Source organism: Myotis lucifugus, unplaced genomic scaffold (assembly GCF_000147115.1).
Source record: "Myotis lucifugus unplaced genomic scaffold, Myoluc2.0 scaffold_373, whole genome shotgun sequence".
In the NCBI taxonomy this organism is placed as follows: Eukaryota; Metazoa; Chordata; class Mammalia; order Chiroptera; family Vespertilionidae; genus Myotis; species Myotis lucifugus.
Genome location: NW_005871421.1, coordinates 657,269 through 668,893, shown reverse-complemented (window position 1 = coordinate 668,893; position 11,625 = coordinate 657,269). Strand labels below are relative to the sequence as shown.

Below are 11,625 nucleotides of genomic sequence, written 5' to 3'. Positions count from 1 at the left end.
GGGGGCGAGGGACAAGGGCAGGCCCTCCTTTCTCCATGGCGGAAATTTCCCTAAAGTGAGTGGAGGGCGCTATGGTCCGGGGGGGAGGGGGGGTATGGTGCAAGGGGCTTCCCGAGCCCAGGTCCCGAGCCGGTCTCGCTGCTCGCGGGCGGGGGCAGCTCCCTGGCTCTGGCGGAGCCGCCACTCCGCCAGTTGCCTTTAAAGGCGCCAGCGCGCGCGCATCAGCAGAAGAGCTGCGGCTCTCTTCCAAAATAGGCAAGAACTGGGAAGCCACGGGAGACCGACTGCGAGCAGCGCCGACGTCACCCGGGGCCTCCCTCCCCACCGCCTGCATCAGGTCTCCATGGCAACGGCGTACCACGACTGCAGATGAATGAGCTGCACGAGAGGTGGAGCGCGCGCTCCCTCTGTCTGGCGTCCCGGCCCGAGGCTGCACTGGGGAAGGGAATGCCGACCCGGCTCTAGGAGGAAGGGAGCGCCCTCATATTTAAAAAAAACTCCAATACCTTTTTGTGTCCCAGGAACCCAAGAGCTGCTCGGTCCAGGGACCCCCAAGCCTTTGGTTCAGGGCTCCTCAGCTCCCAGGGTTCCCCTTTATCCCCATCTCCCCTCTCACTTCATTAGCTCTCTGTTCCCCAAACTCTGCGGAAAAGCAGACATCGTGGGCTTAAGGCGCCACCGCGTGGCCGCTGGTGGCGCTGTCAGGGATGCTTGTGGCTGGGGTCCCTTCGTCTATGTCGCCCTCTGGTGTTTGCGAGCGGGAAGAGCATAAAATATCTCAGTCTTCACATTAGGACCCTAATTAACAAAGACCTCGTTGACCTTCGTTAATGTTTATAGTGAATGTTCCCCAGGTGCCAGACACTGCTGAGTGCTTTCTGGTATCACTTCATTTCGTTCTCACAGCAACCCTGCAATGTAGATGATGATGATGATGGGGAGGAGGAGGAGGAGGAGGAGGAGGAGAAGGAGGAGGAGGAGGAGGAGGAGGAGGAGGATGGTGATTACTACTATGACTGCGGCCATTTTACAGGTGAGAAAAGCAAGCTGAGAGAAGTTGTGGCTTGCCTAAGGTCCCACACCTGTAAGGGGCAGAATTGCCACCTGAACTCATGATTGTGTGCACAATGCTTGACCCCTCCCTTCCAAACCCATGGTCTCCGCTGATTCACTTCAGAGTCTCTTGCGATAAGCAGGACAGCACTTATTAGAATTATTCCCATTTTACAGATAAGGAGACGAGGCTCATAGAAGTGAGATGTTTCGCTGGAAGTTTCCGCAGCCATGGATAGAGTGCAGGTCTCTAGGCCTGATCTGGGGATTTTTAGGATGAGGTGGCAGGATAACGGGGCGTATAGAGCACTCCCCTGTGAGACCTTACTCCTTCAGGACAGACTGAGGAGCTAGCCCATTCAGAGGCAAATGCAGCAGCCAAGGCCAAGCGAGGGCAGGGACCCTTCCCCCTTCCCGGGGGCTCACGGCAGCTACATGCTCCATTTCCTCCCCGTATGTGAGGATAAACACTTCCTGCCCTGCTTTCCAGTGAATAACTGTCCTCAGGTCTATTGCCTTCTTGTATTCCTGCAAAGATGCTGACTCCATGCAAGTCTCTGGGCGTTGTTGTGGTTAATTCTTACCGGCTTGTATTTTGGGATGAACGGGAACACCTTGTCCTCTAGGTTCGTTGTAAACTTTGACCAGGTGATTGGGTTTATTAGCTAGTTCCTCTGATTTTAAGTGGTGATTTATGGAGATTTAAAATCTGTCCCTGCTGCCGCTGCTGTCCTCCCCATTACTCTCAGCTAACCCACTTGGAGATGCTAAGGATTTGCGTGTAAACCATTAAAGGGAACGCAAAGGACCAGTGTTTGCAATGTCTAAATCTCCAGTTAAAGGCACTGCTGCCAGCGTGATTTAGGTTTATCAGGAATTTATAGCAACCCAATAGCTACAAGGCATGTTGTCCCCATGTGGGTGACAGCAACTCCACTTATTAGACCTGGACTTCCAAGCCTGCAATGGCCATTTTTGTTCCATTCAAAGGGCACCAGGTCAGTCAACATCTTTCCTTCACCCTGGGTGGCTCTGCTGTTTTCCCACGAGCTCGTTAACAGGATTTGCTGCCATTCTGGCAACCCTGAGAGGGTGGCAGAGATCCATCCAGAAGTCACCTTTATCCAGACTTCCCGGATGTGTCCCCAAGTAACTTCTCCTAAATGCTTTCCTACTGCTTCCTCCAGCTGCTGACTGGTATTGGGGTGCCCTGCGAAGCCATGGCCCATGTGGCCTGTGTTCAGAGGCCTGGAGAAAGGGCTGATGAGCAAACTAATACACAAGACAAGAAATATAAATTTGGGAATTATGGGGGAAGCCAGATGTGAACTTAGTTCAAGTGGCCAAGCCCCACTGAATCTCCGCACCCATCCCCTTTTCATTGACTAGAATACACAATTGCCTTTTAGGAATGCAAACAGGCATATCAAAGGTAATGTTTAGTAAACAGTGAAAGATGATCAGGTTAGGGGGGTTGCCTTCGGCCATTAAGTCAGCAGGAGGTAACAACATGGAGATGTTCAGCCTTCTGAATAGCAAAGCCCTATTCAGCCTTCTGACTGGACTTCTCGCATTTGTATTAATTACTGTTGATCTTGGCTTCCAGAAGTGCCCCTCTTTCTGACTCCAAGGTTTCTCTTACAAGGGTTGTGTTTAGTTATCCACATAGACTCTCCCTGTCTCCTGACAGAATGTCCTGTTGAGCAGCCAGTGGCTCCCAGTGTAACAGTTGGGATCTGTTGGTAAATTCCCTATCCACTCACCATTCCACCGCTGGGTTATGAGCACCCATGTGTAATCTCCCACCCACCCCATATCTATACCCATGGCTTCCGGGGCTGTGTCCCACACCCAAGGTTTTAGCTTGTCATGGCAGCGGGAGTGGAGATGGGCAGAGAGATGTGGCCTCTCAGCTGTGGTTTTCCATGGCTATTCAGTTCTGATCTCATCCAGGCAGGGCCAAGAACTGTGGGTATTTTCAATTGGAGCCATTGCTAGTAAATTCTTATAAACCAGCCATACTCCCCGTGCACATAGGCTACTAGTTGATAAATTTTCCACGTTCTAGCTACAGTCAGTGAGGCCAGTCTTTGTGGCATTGTACCCATTTCGATTTGTTCATCCTTTAGGTTCTGTATCAGTTAGCTATTGTTTTGTAACAAGCCTACAACCCAGGCATGTGCCCTGACCAGCAATCAATCTCCTAGTTCAGTGGTCGGCAAACTCATTAGTCAACAGAGCCAAATATCAACAGTACTTCTTCAAAATAGACTCGCCCAGGCCGAAAACCGACTTCTGCGCATGGGCCACGAAGTTTCAATCGCACTGTACGCACGCCCGCACGTGGTATTTTGTAAAAGAGCCACACTCAAGGGGCCAAAGAGCCGCATGTGGCTCGTGAGCCGCAGTTTGCCGACCATGGTCCTAGTTCATAGGTTGACGCTCAACCACTGAGCCACACCGGCTGGGCTGTTTTTATTGGCTTTAGAGAGAGAGGAAGAAAGAGGGAGAGAAACATCGATGTGAGAAACATCTACTGGGTGTGTTCGGTTACCTCCTGTGTGCACCCTGTATTCCTCCCGACCAGGAACTGAACTTGCAACCTGGGCATGTGCCCTGACCAGGAATCAAACTGGTGACCTTTAGGTGCATGGGATGACACTCAACCAGCTGAGCCACACCGGCCAGGGCTATAGTTTTGTTTTTATCATATATGTGTGTACCCTTAAGTAATATATTGCCTAATTTTGCCTGCTTTTGAATTTTATATAATCACAGATACACTGTATGTGTTTTTCTACAACTTGCTTTTTAAAAAATTCAATATATTTTGGGGGAGTGTATCAATCAGGAGATAGAAACCAGACCAGTAATTTATATAGAAAAATTTAATATAGAGAATTATTCATAAGTAAACAGGCTTAAGTACTAAGAGGGCTAGTAGAGAACTTAAAGTCCTTAGGACTAGTCAATGAATAAGTAGCTACTACCTCTAGGGCTGAGAAGAGCATACAAAGACGGAATAACTGGGAAGAGCCCTCCCCCAACCAAGGCTGAAATCCAGCCCTCATTGTGGGGAGAGGGGGAGGCGGGGGAACGGGGTCTGCTGAGTGTTAGAGGAGGTCGCTGAGCTGCACCAGCTGGGCTGGAGAGCAGAAACCAGCTGCTGGGTGCTGGCACGCCTTCCTGGGAAGACAGCTGCTGGCTGCATGTGGGAGAAGAAAGAATAAAAGCACCAGGACCAGGAAGACAAGCCTTTTCCTCTTGCAGGGTCCAGCCAGTGTCTACCAGTCGGTCCAACGTGGCAGCTGGCGGAAACGAGGCATTCACAGCGCCCAGCTCCTGCATCGCGACGCAGGGCAGACGGGTTGATGGGAGCCGAGAGGCGACCAGTGAGTAACTGGCACCAGGCCTCATCTGTATGCTGCTTGTGGCTGCGCCTCATGCGTCTGCACTGCATGGCCTCCAGATGTGAATATACCACTTGGTTGGTATATCCTCCTGTTGCTAGGCACCTGGGTAGTGTCCCTTTCTCCGCCAGCGTGAACATTGCCACCCTGGTCGTTCTTGCCCATGTCTTCCGATGCCCATGTGCAAGGGCTGCCGGGACGGTGCTACCGACAGGTGTACCGATGGGCGTCCTGGGATAGTGTTCTTGTCAGCCCTTCGGGTGGCCGGGTGGCGGCCCGCTGTGTCCAGGCCCCTGGCCAGTCATCGCTATCTGTGGGCCACCTCCTCGTTGGACTCCGTGTGCGATGACATCTTGTGGTTTTTCTCTGTGTGTCGTGTCTAAGGAAGGCGGGGAAATGCTGCTTCAGGGCTACTTAGAGTGAAGCTTCCGGTTGTCGGGCATAAAAGTCCCGTTTTCGTAATGACTCCAAAGTGTCTCTAAGCGGTTGAATTCGTGTCCTTCCAACACTGTGTGAAAGCTGCTTTGTACCCTCACCAGCACTTGGCATTGAAGACTGTGGGTCTGCTGGGTGTGGAGGGCTATCTCTCCTGGTCACCCCAGCCGTTTCCCCGAAAGCTGAGGAGGTCGAACAACTTTCCATGTTTATAGACCGGATGTTTCTCTTCTGCGATGCTTGTTCACGGTTTCTGCTTAGTTTTTAATTTTCCTTATTGACAAGTATTATGGATACAATTTACGGTTGTGTCCGTCCGGTTCCAATGCAGAAACTACTCTTGCTTTTTGGAGCGTTGAGGGATCCCATGTAGGGATTTTGTGTTTATAGAACAAGTGGAAGGAACGGAGGCACGGGCTCTCAGAAATGACATTCAAAACCCCCCTGCAGAATTGCCCCTCCCGGGACCCGCTGAGCCGGCCACACTCAGGAGGGCGGCGAATCCTGTTCCAACTGCTGCCTCTGGGATGACACCGCTTTGGCTCAGCGTTGGGAAGCTGCCGCTGAGTGTCGGTCCGGGGAATCCTTGTCTGGCATCTGCGGATAGGAAGTCAGTATCAGGACTGCTGGCTCCAGAGCCCACAGTGCCTGGCACGCTGCCCACGAGCCTGGTCCAGCAGTGCCATCAGGGCTCACACGCTGTACCTGGCGGGCTGGATCGGAACCACACCCAGCACCCGAGCTATGAGCCAGCCTGGGGAATGGGTGCTTCTCTGCCCAGCCTCTGAAGTGCAGAAAGCACACGCGGGCAGGAGGTTGGGTGAGGCGGAGGGAGCTAGTTTACCACGTCAGCCAAGTTCCTCCCCCAGTCACTCAACATTCACGTGTCCTCTTCTCATCCTCAGACATCCCAGCAACAAACCACCCCCCATATGTAATGTTACTCTCCCGCACACAGATGTCAAAGCACACACGCCCTTCTTAAAAGGGCAGTGATCACTCAGTGTTCCTTCTGTCTTCACACCCATTCCTGGGTGTTGTTCATCTTCCTCTGGTTCGGTCCCAATTCCACCTTGATATTCTGTAATTATGGACTAAAATATGAGCCACCAAGACTCTCTCTATCAGGAGTTCTCAACCTGACACTATTGGCATTTTGGGGCCAGATAGCTCTTTGTTGGGGACTTTCCGAGCCTCGCCCGGAAGAGCCCCGCCTAGTTCCTAAGGGCCCAGTCTAGTCCCTCGGAGCTGAGCCCTTCCTCTCTGACATCAATAAAAATATCTATATTAAGAACAAAATAAAACATGCTGGCCTCACAAATATAGAAAACTTGGAGTGTCCTGGGAAGGGGCCTGGTGAGCTGAGGGGAGGAGCCATCTGAGCACAGTGGGAAACCATTCAAAACATGCAGGAAGTTGATTTAACCCGATTTTCATTTTTAAAAGGCCACCTTGGTTCCCAGTGCCCCGTTCTTGGTTTGTAACTACCGTTCTCTGTTCTCCAATAAAAGCAACGGGGGCTCGGGGACTCGTTGGGGTATGGCTGCGTCAGGGCTCGGGCGGGGAAAACACCAGCTGAGCCTGAGATAGTGACTTTATGACTGTCCTGCAGTTAATTTCATTGCAGGCTGGCAATAAAATATTTGTTAGTAGCCGAAACCGGTTTGGCTCAGTGGATAGAGCGTCGGCCTGCGGACTGAAAGGTCCCAGGTTCGATTCCGGTCAAGGCATGTACCTGGGTTGCGGGCACATCCCTCGTAGGAGATGTGCAGGAGGCAGCTGATCGATGTTTCTCTCTCATCGATGTTTCTAACTCTCTATCTCTCTCCCTTCCTCTCTGTAAAAAATCAATAAAATATATTTAAAAAAAAAAAAAATATTTGTTAGTAAAAGGGCGACTGAGCCCTACCTGGTTTGGCTCAGTGGATAGAGCATCAGCCTGCGGAATGAAGGGTCCCAGGTTCGATTCCAGTCAAGGGCACATGCCCAGGTTGCAGGCTCAATCCCCAGCAGGGGGCATGCAGGAGGCAGCTGATCAATGATTCTCTCTCATCATTGATGTTTCTATCTCTCTCTCCCTTCCTCTCTGAAATCAATAAAAATATATATATTTTTTAAAAAGGGTGACTGAAAAAAAAAAGGGTGACTGATTCTGATTGAGTTGAACTGAGAACCTCTCCTTTGAGGGGCAGTACTCAAAACGAAAGGATGGGGACTTGTCACTTGACAGAATTCCAGGGGCCAATGCTGGAACAATCTGAGCAACAAGTAAATAACTTGGTACTGGATTAGGACTCAAAGTATAATCCTAACTAATAAAGAGGGAATATGCTAATTGACCCTCACACTGTCACAAAGATGGTGGCACCCACAGCCAATAAGGAGGGAATATGCTAATTGACTGCCCTGCCCTCAAAGATGGCGATGCCCACAGCCACAAGATGGCCGCAGGGGAGGGCAGTTGGGGACGATCAGGCTGGCAAGGGAGGGCAGTTGGGGGTGACCGGGCTTGCAGGGGAGGGCAGTTGGGGGGACCAGGCCTGCAGGGGAAGGCAGTTAGAGATGACCAGGCCTGCAGGGGAGTGGTTAGGGGGCGATCAGGCTGGCAGGCAGAAGCAATTAGGGGCAATCAGGCAGGCAGGCAGGCGAGTGGTTGGGAACCAGCAGTCCCAGATAGGTGGGATCTGGCCTAAATCAGCAGCCAGATATCCCCCGAGGGGTCCCAGATTGGAGAGGGTGCAGACTGGGCTGAGGGACACCTCCCCCCAGTGCACAAATTTTGTGCACCAGGCCTCTAGTGTGAATATATATATAGATATATATATATATATATATATATATATATATATATATTTAGCATACTGATAAATAAATGGGGAGAAGAGATAAGCATGCATCACAGAAGAAATCCAAATGTATGTGTAGCTCCTCTCCCTCCCCCACCCCACCCGGGAGTTAGTGCTTAGCCACGCCCACCTCTGACTGGAGACTGGACTCGGCGGCTGACTTCCAGAGAATAGAGTAGGAAAAGGGGAAATGGTAGCTTTATAGCGGACAACCTGGCAACAAGACCTTCACCAAGTGATCAAAGTTAACATCGCCAATGATGTCATGCTAATGTCAGGTACTCTGATGTGTGATCAGAAGGGCACTTACCGCAGTGGTATTTCCCCCATAACACCAGGCTAGTCAAAGTAAAAACAGAAAACCCCGATCTGGGGGGCATTCTACAAAATTCCTGATCAATACTGCTCAAAAGTATCCGTCTTTTCTTTTTTTTTTTTATCTTACTTACCCTTAGAAGTAAAATGGCTTTGCAAAGGAATTCTTTAAAAATATTTTCTTGCCAAAACCGGTTTGGCTCAGTGGATAGAGCGTCGGCCTGCGGACTCAAGGGTCCCAGGTTCGATTTCATCAAGGGCATGTACCTTGGTTGCAAGCACATCCCCAGTGGGAGGTGTGCAGGGGGCAGCTGATCGATGTTTCTCTCTCATCAATGTTTCTAACTCTCTTTCCCTCTCCCTTCCTCTCTGTAAAAAAATCAATAAAGATATAAAAAAGAAATCTATAATATGAAAATTGCATATTGTAATTATTTACTTATTTTGCATTACCTAGGTTTAAAAAAGAAATCTTACTCATATACTTTTCCCAGAAACATACCCAACCAACCACAATCTCATATTACTGCTTATTCTTTGCAATCCACTCTATACTCTATTATTGTACCAAAAGATATTATGATTCCCAGCTTCTTGAGTATTAGGGACTCTCTCTATGCCTTCACATGAAGTGAGATTTCAAAACAGGAGACATAGCCCTGACTGGTTTGGCTCAGTGGATAGAGTGTCGGCCTGCGGACTGAAGGGTCCCGGGTTCGATTCTAGTCAAGGGCATATACCTCGGTTACGGGCACATCCCCAGTGGGGAGTGTGCAGGAGGCAGCTGATCGATGTTTCTCTCTCATCGATGTTTCTAACTCTCTATCCCTTCCCCTTCCTCTCTGTAAAAAATCAATAAAATATATTTAAAAAAAAACAAAAACAAAAAAACAGGAGACATGTCTTGTGACACAATCCCACGTCATTATATCAGGAATTAATTTGACAGAAAACATAAATAAAGCTCAGATCATTTACAAAAATATCATAACTTCTTATTTTCTCTACTTCAGCGGGAAGGTATTTTGGCATGACATATAGATTTCAATGAAGGTTATGTATCCCTTTCTCTTATCACACACAAATAAGTCTGGTCTGTTATTACTTTTACTTATCCTTCCTGTGCTCTTATTCTGGTGTTCACCTGTATCATTGCGCTTTCATTTTCCTGTTCTTCTTGAATTACCTTCTGATCCTCTAACTCCTCTTAAATCTAAGCATATTTATTAGAAGTACAAGCATCAAACTCTATTTTATAGTTGTGCCCAAAGATTTACCTATTGAGATACTTATTCTTTTATTTTAATATATTTTATTGCTTTTTTTTACAGAGAGGAAGGGAGAGGGATAGAGAATTAGAAACATCGATGAGAGAGAAACATCGATCAGCTGCCTCCTGCACACCCCCTACTGGGGATGTGCCCACAACCAAGGTACATGCCCTTGACCGGAATCGAACCTGGGACCCTTGAGTCTGCAGGCCGATGCTCTATCCACTGAGCCAAACCGGTTAGGGCGAGATACTTACTCTTTTATTATAAATTATTCATTTCAGCTTTCCTTTGCCTTACACTTAGGGCATTAGCATTGCTTTTACATTGTGTGGATGGGTTATGTTACTTGTAAATCGCTTTCAGGATTATCAGAGTGGTGTTACAAAATGTGCTATAAAAAGAGGGTGTTGGGTTGGGCTCTCAGGGAGGGGAGAGGCGGAGCTCCGAGGCCCCAGAACAGGTTTCTCAACCAGGGGCAATTTTGCCCCCGGGGCCATTTGGCAATCTGTGGAGACACTGTTTAACACGCCCGGGGAAGGTGCTCCTGGCACGTAGGGGGTGTGGTCTAGGAGGCACAGGACAGCCCCACAACACAGAATTATCTGACAAAATGACAACAGGACTGAAGTCGGCAAACCCTGATCCATAAAACTCTCCCATGTGCGGTTTGTGGTTACCGCAGAAACATCATTATGCAGCCCATGGCTGTCATTAAGGGAAACAGAATGGGGTGGGAGGGCGAGTATATGGACTCTATGTACTTTGCTCAACTATTCTGGGAATTTAAAACTGTACTAAAAAATAAGATATATTAGTATATTTTTTAAACCACGTTGGCATTGTATGAGGCTAGACTAGACCCTAACCCCATTTTACTCATGGACACAATGTATTGTTTTAAGGTTTGAGTACCCACCCCACTTTTCAGCCACGCAGCGACTATCTGTGTAGGGGGACAGCTGCACTCTGCTTTGTTTGGAAGTTTGCCAAGACTTGGTCACCATTTCAGAAAAGCACATCTCCCACGGCGGCCTGGTGGTCTTTCGGCGGCCGGTCTGCCAGGCGCCTGGACACCACGCCGTTGCAGCCTGCTTCCCTGTGCCTGAGCGTTCCCGCGCTCAAACACACTTTATTTATTACTAGATACTTCTCTTTCTCCTGAGTAGTACAAGAAGGATTTTATATTGACATTAACTTCTTGTGTATAGGTGGGTTTTATTATCTATTCATTTCATTGGAGGACAGTAATAAAATATTTGCTATTACAGGGCGGCTGATTCTGATGGAATTGAGGACGTCTCCTTTAAAATGAAATCCAAACTCCTTACTCAGCCCTCAGGCCTGTCATAACCAGCCCGCCTGTCGCCGAGCCCTGCCAGGTCCTTCCACCGTGCCTGCCAAAGGGATCTATTTGTATGTCCCAGAATGTGTCGACATTCTCACGTCCCTGGTCTTGGTACAGGCTGTTCTCTCCCTGAAAGGCCCTCAATCCTCTTCAAACAGGTCTCAGACAATGCTGTGTTCCCCCATCTCAGCTCCTCACATCCTTCCTTTGAAACTGGTGCCTCGGCTGTGCACCACCTGCACTGCCATTTACCGAAGTTCCTTGACATGACCCATTTTTCAGAGACAAATTGTAATTTATATTAAGTTTATAAACAGGTTTATTTTTAAATTTAAATAAATTCTTAAACGTTGTTTAAACAAATTTATATTTTTAAATTATCTACATTTAATTTGTTTTTTAATTCTAGGAAGTGTATTTTTAAATTTTATTATACTTAGTTAATTTAAATAAGTTTATTCATTAAACTACACATACTTTTATTCTTCAAAGGGTATACAATTACCATAAATAGGAAACTAGCATGAATAGCCCTAAAAATAAAGCAATTATAAAAATAGAAGAAACAGAAAAGTTATTCATTTCTATTTAGATAACACGGTCAACAGAAGCCCTTGTTAGAGAGGGAGAGATTAACAGGGAGAGATTAGAAACATGTTAGCACTGAATTGAGACGTTCCCCCTTTCCGAAGGCTTGAAAGCAAACTGAAAAGACAGTAAGTTTCTCTTTCAGTGTAATTTAATGCCGCCTCTGTTCTCCCTAAACTCTCTCGCTATCACTGCGATCCCTTTACTCACCATTTATCAAGCAGCTGCTACGGGCCAGGCTGTGGCGCCAGATGTTTGCAATAATGAAATACCCAGAAAAGCAGTCCCCGCGGACACAGCGGCTGGAGAAACGCGCGCGCGCGCGCGCGCGCACACACACACACACACACACACACGCG

General features: G+C 48.3%; 1 protein-coding gene and 1 long non-coding RNA gene across 4 annotated transcripts in view; both read right to left on the bottom strand.

Moving 5' to 3' along the window:
• Window positions 1–3,338, bottom strand: part of NPAS4 (neuronal PAS domain protein 4) — a 20,004-nt gene extending 16,666 nt beyond the window's left edge. For 2 of the 3 annotated variants that reach the window (XM_023765095.1, XM_023765094.1), the window contains exon 1: window positions 1,638–3,338. The gene's annotated coding sequence lies outside the window, so the exon portion shown is untranslated. Of the gene's footprint in view, window positions 1–358; window positions 805–1,637 lie in introns of those variants that run through there. The other variant, XM_006101598.3, reaches the window with a different exon arrangement.
• A 585-nt stretch (window positions 3,339–3,923) lies between these two features.
• On the bottom strand, window positions 3,924–11,614 carry LOC106699329. Its single transcript, XR_001350882.2, has 2 exons — window positions 11,477–11,614; window positions 3,924–5,495 (listed from the first exon to the last, which is right to left on the bottom strand). It is a non-coding gene; the product is annotated as an uncharacterized LOC106699329 (long non-coding RNA).
• Window positions 11,615–11,625: the final 11 nt, after the last annotated feature.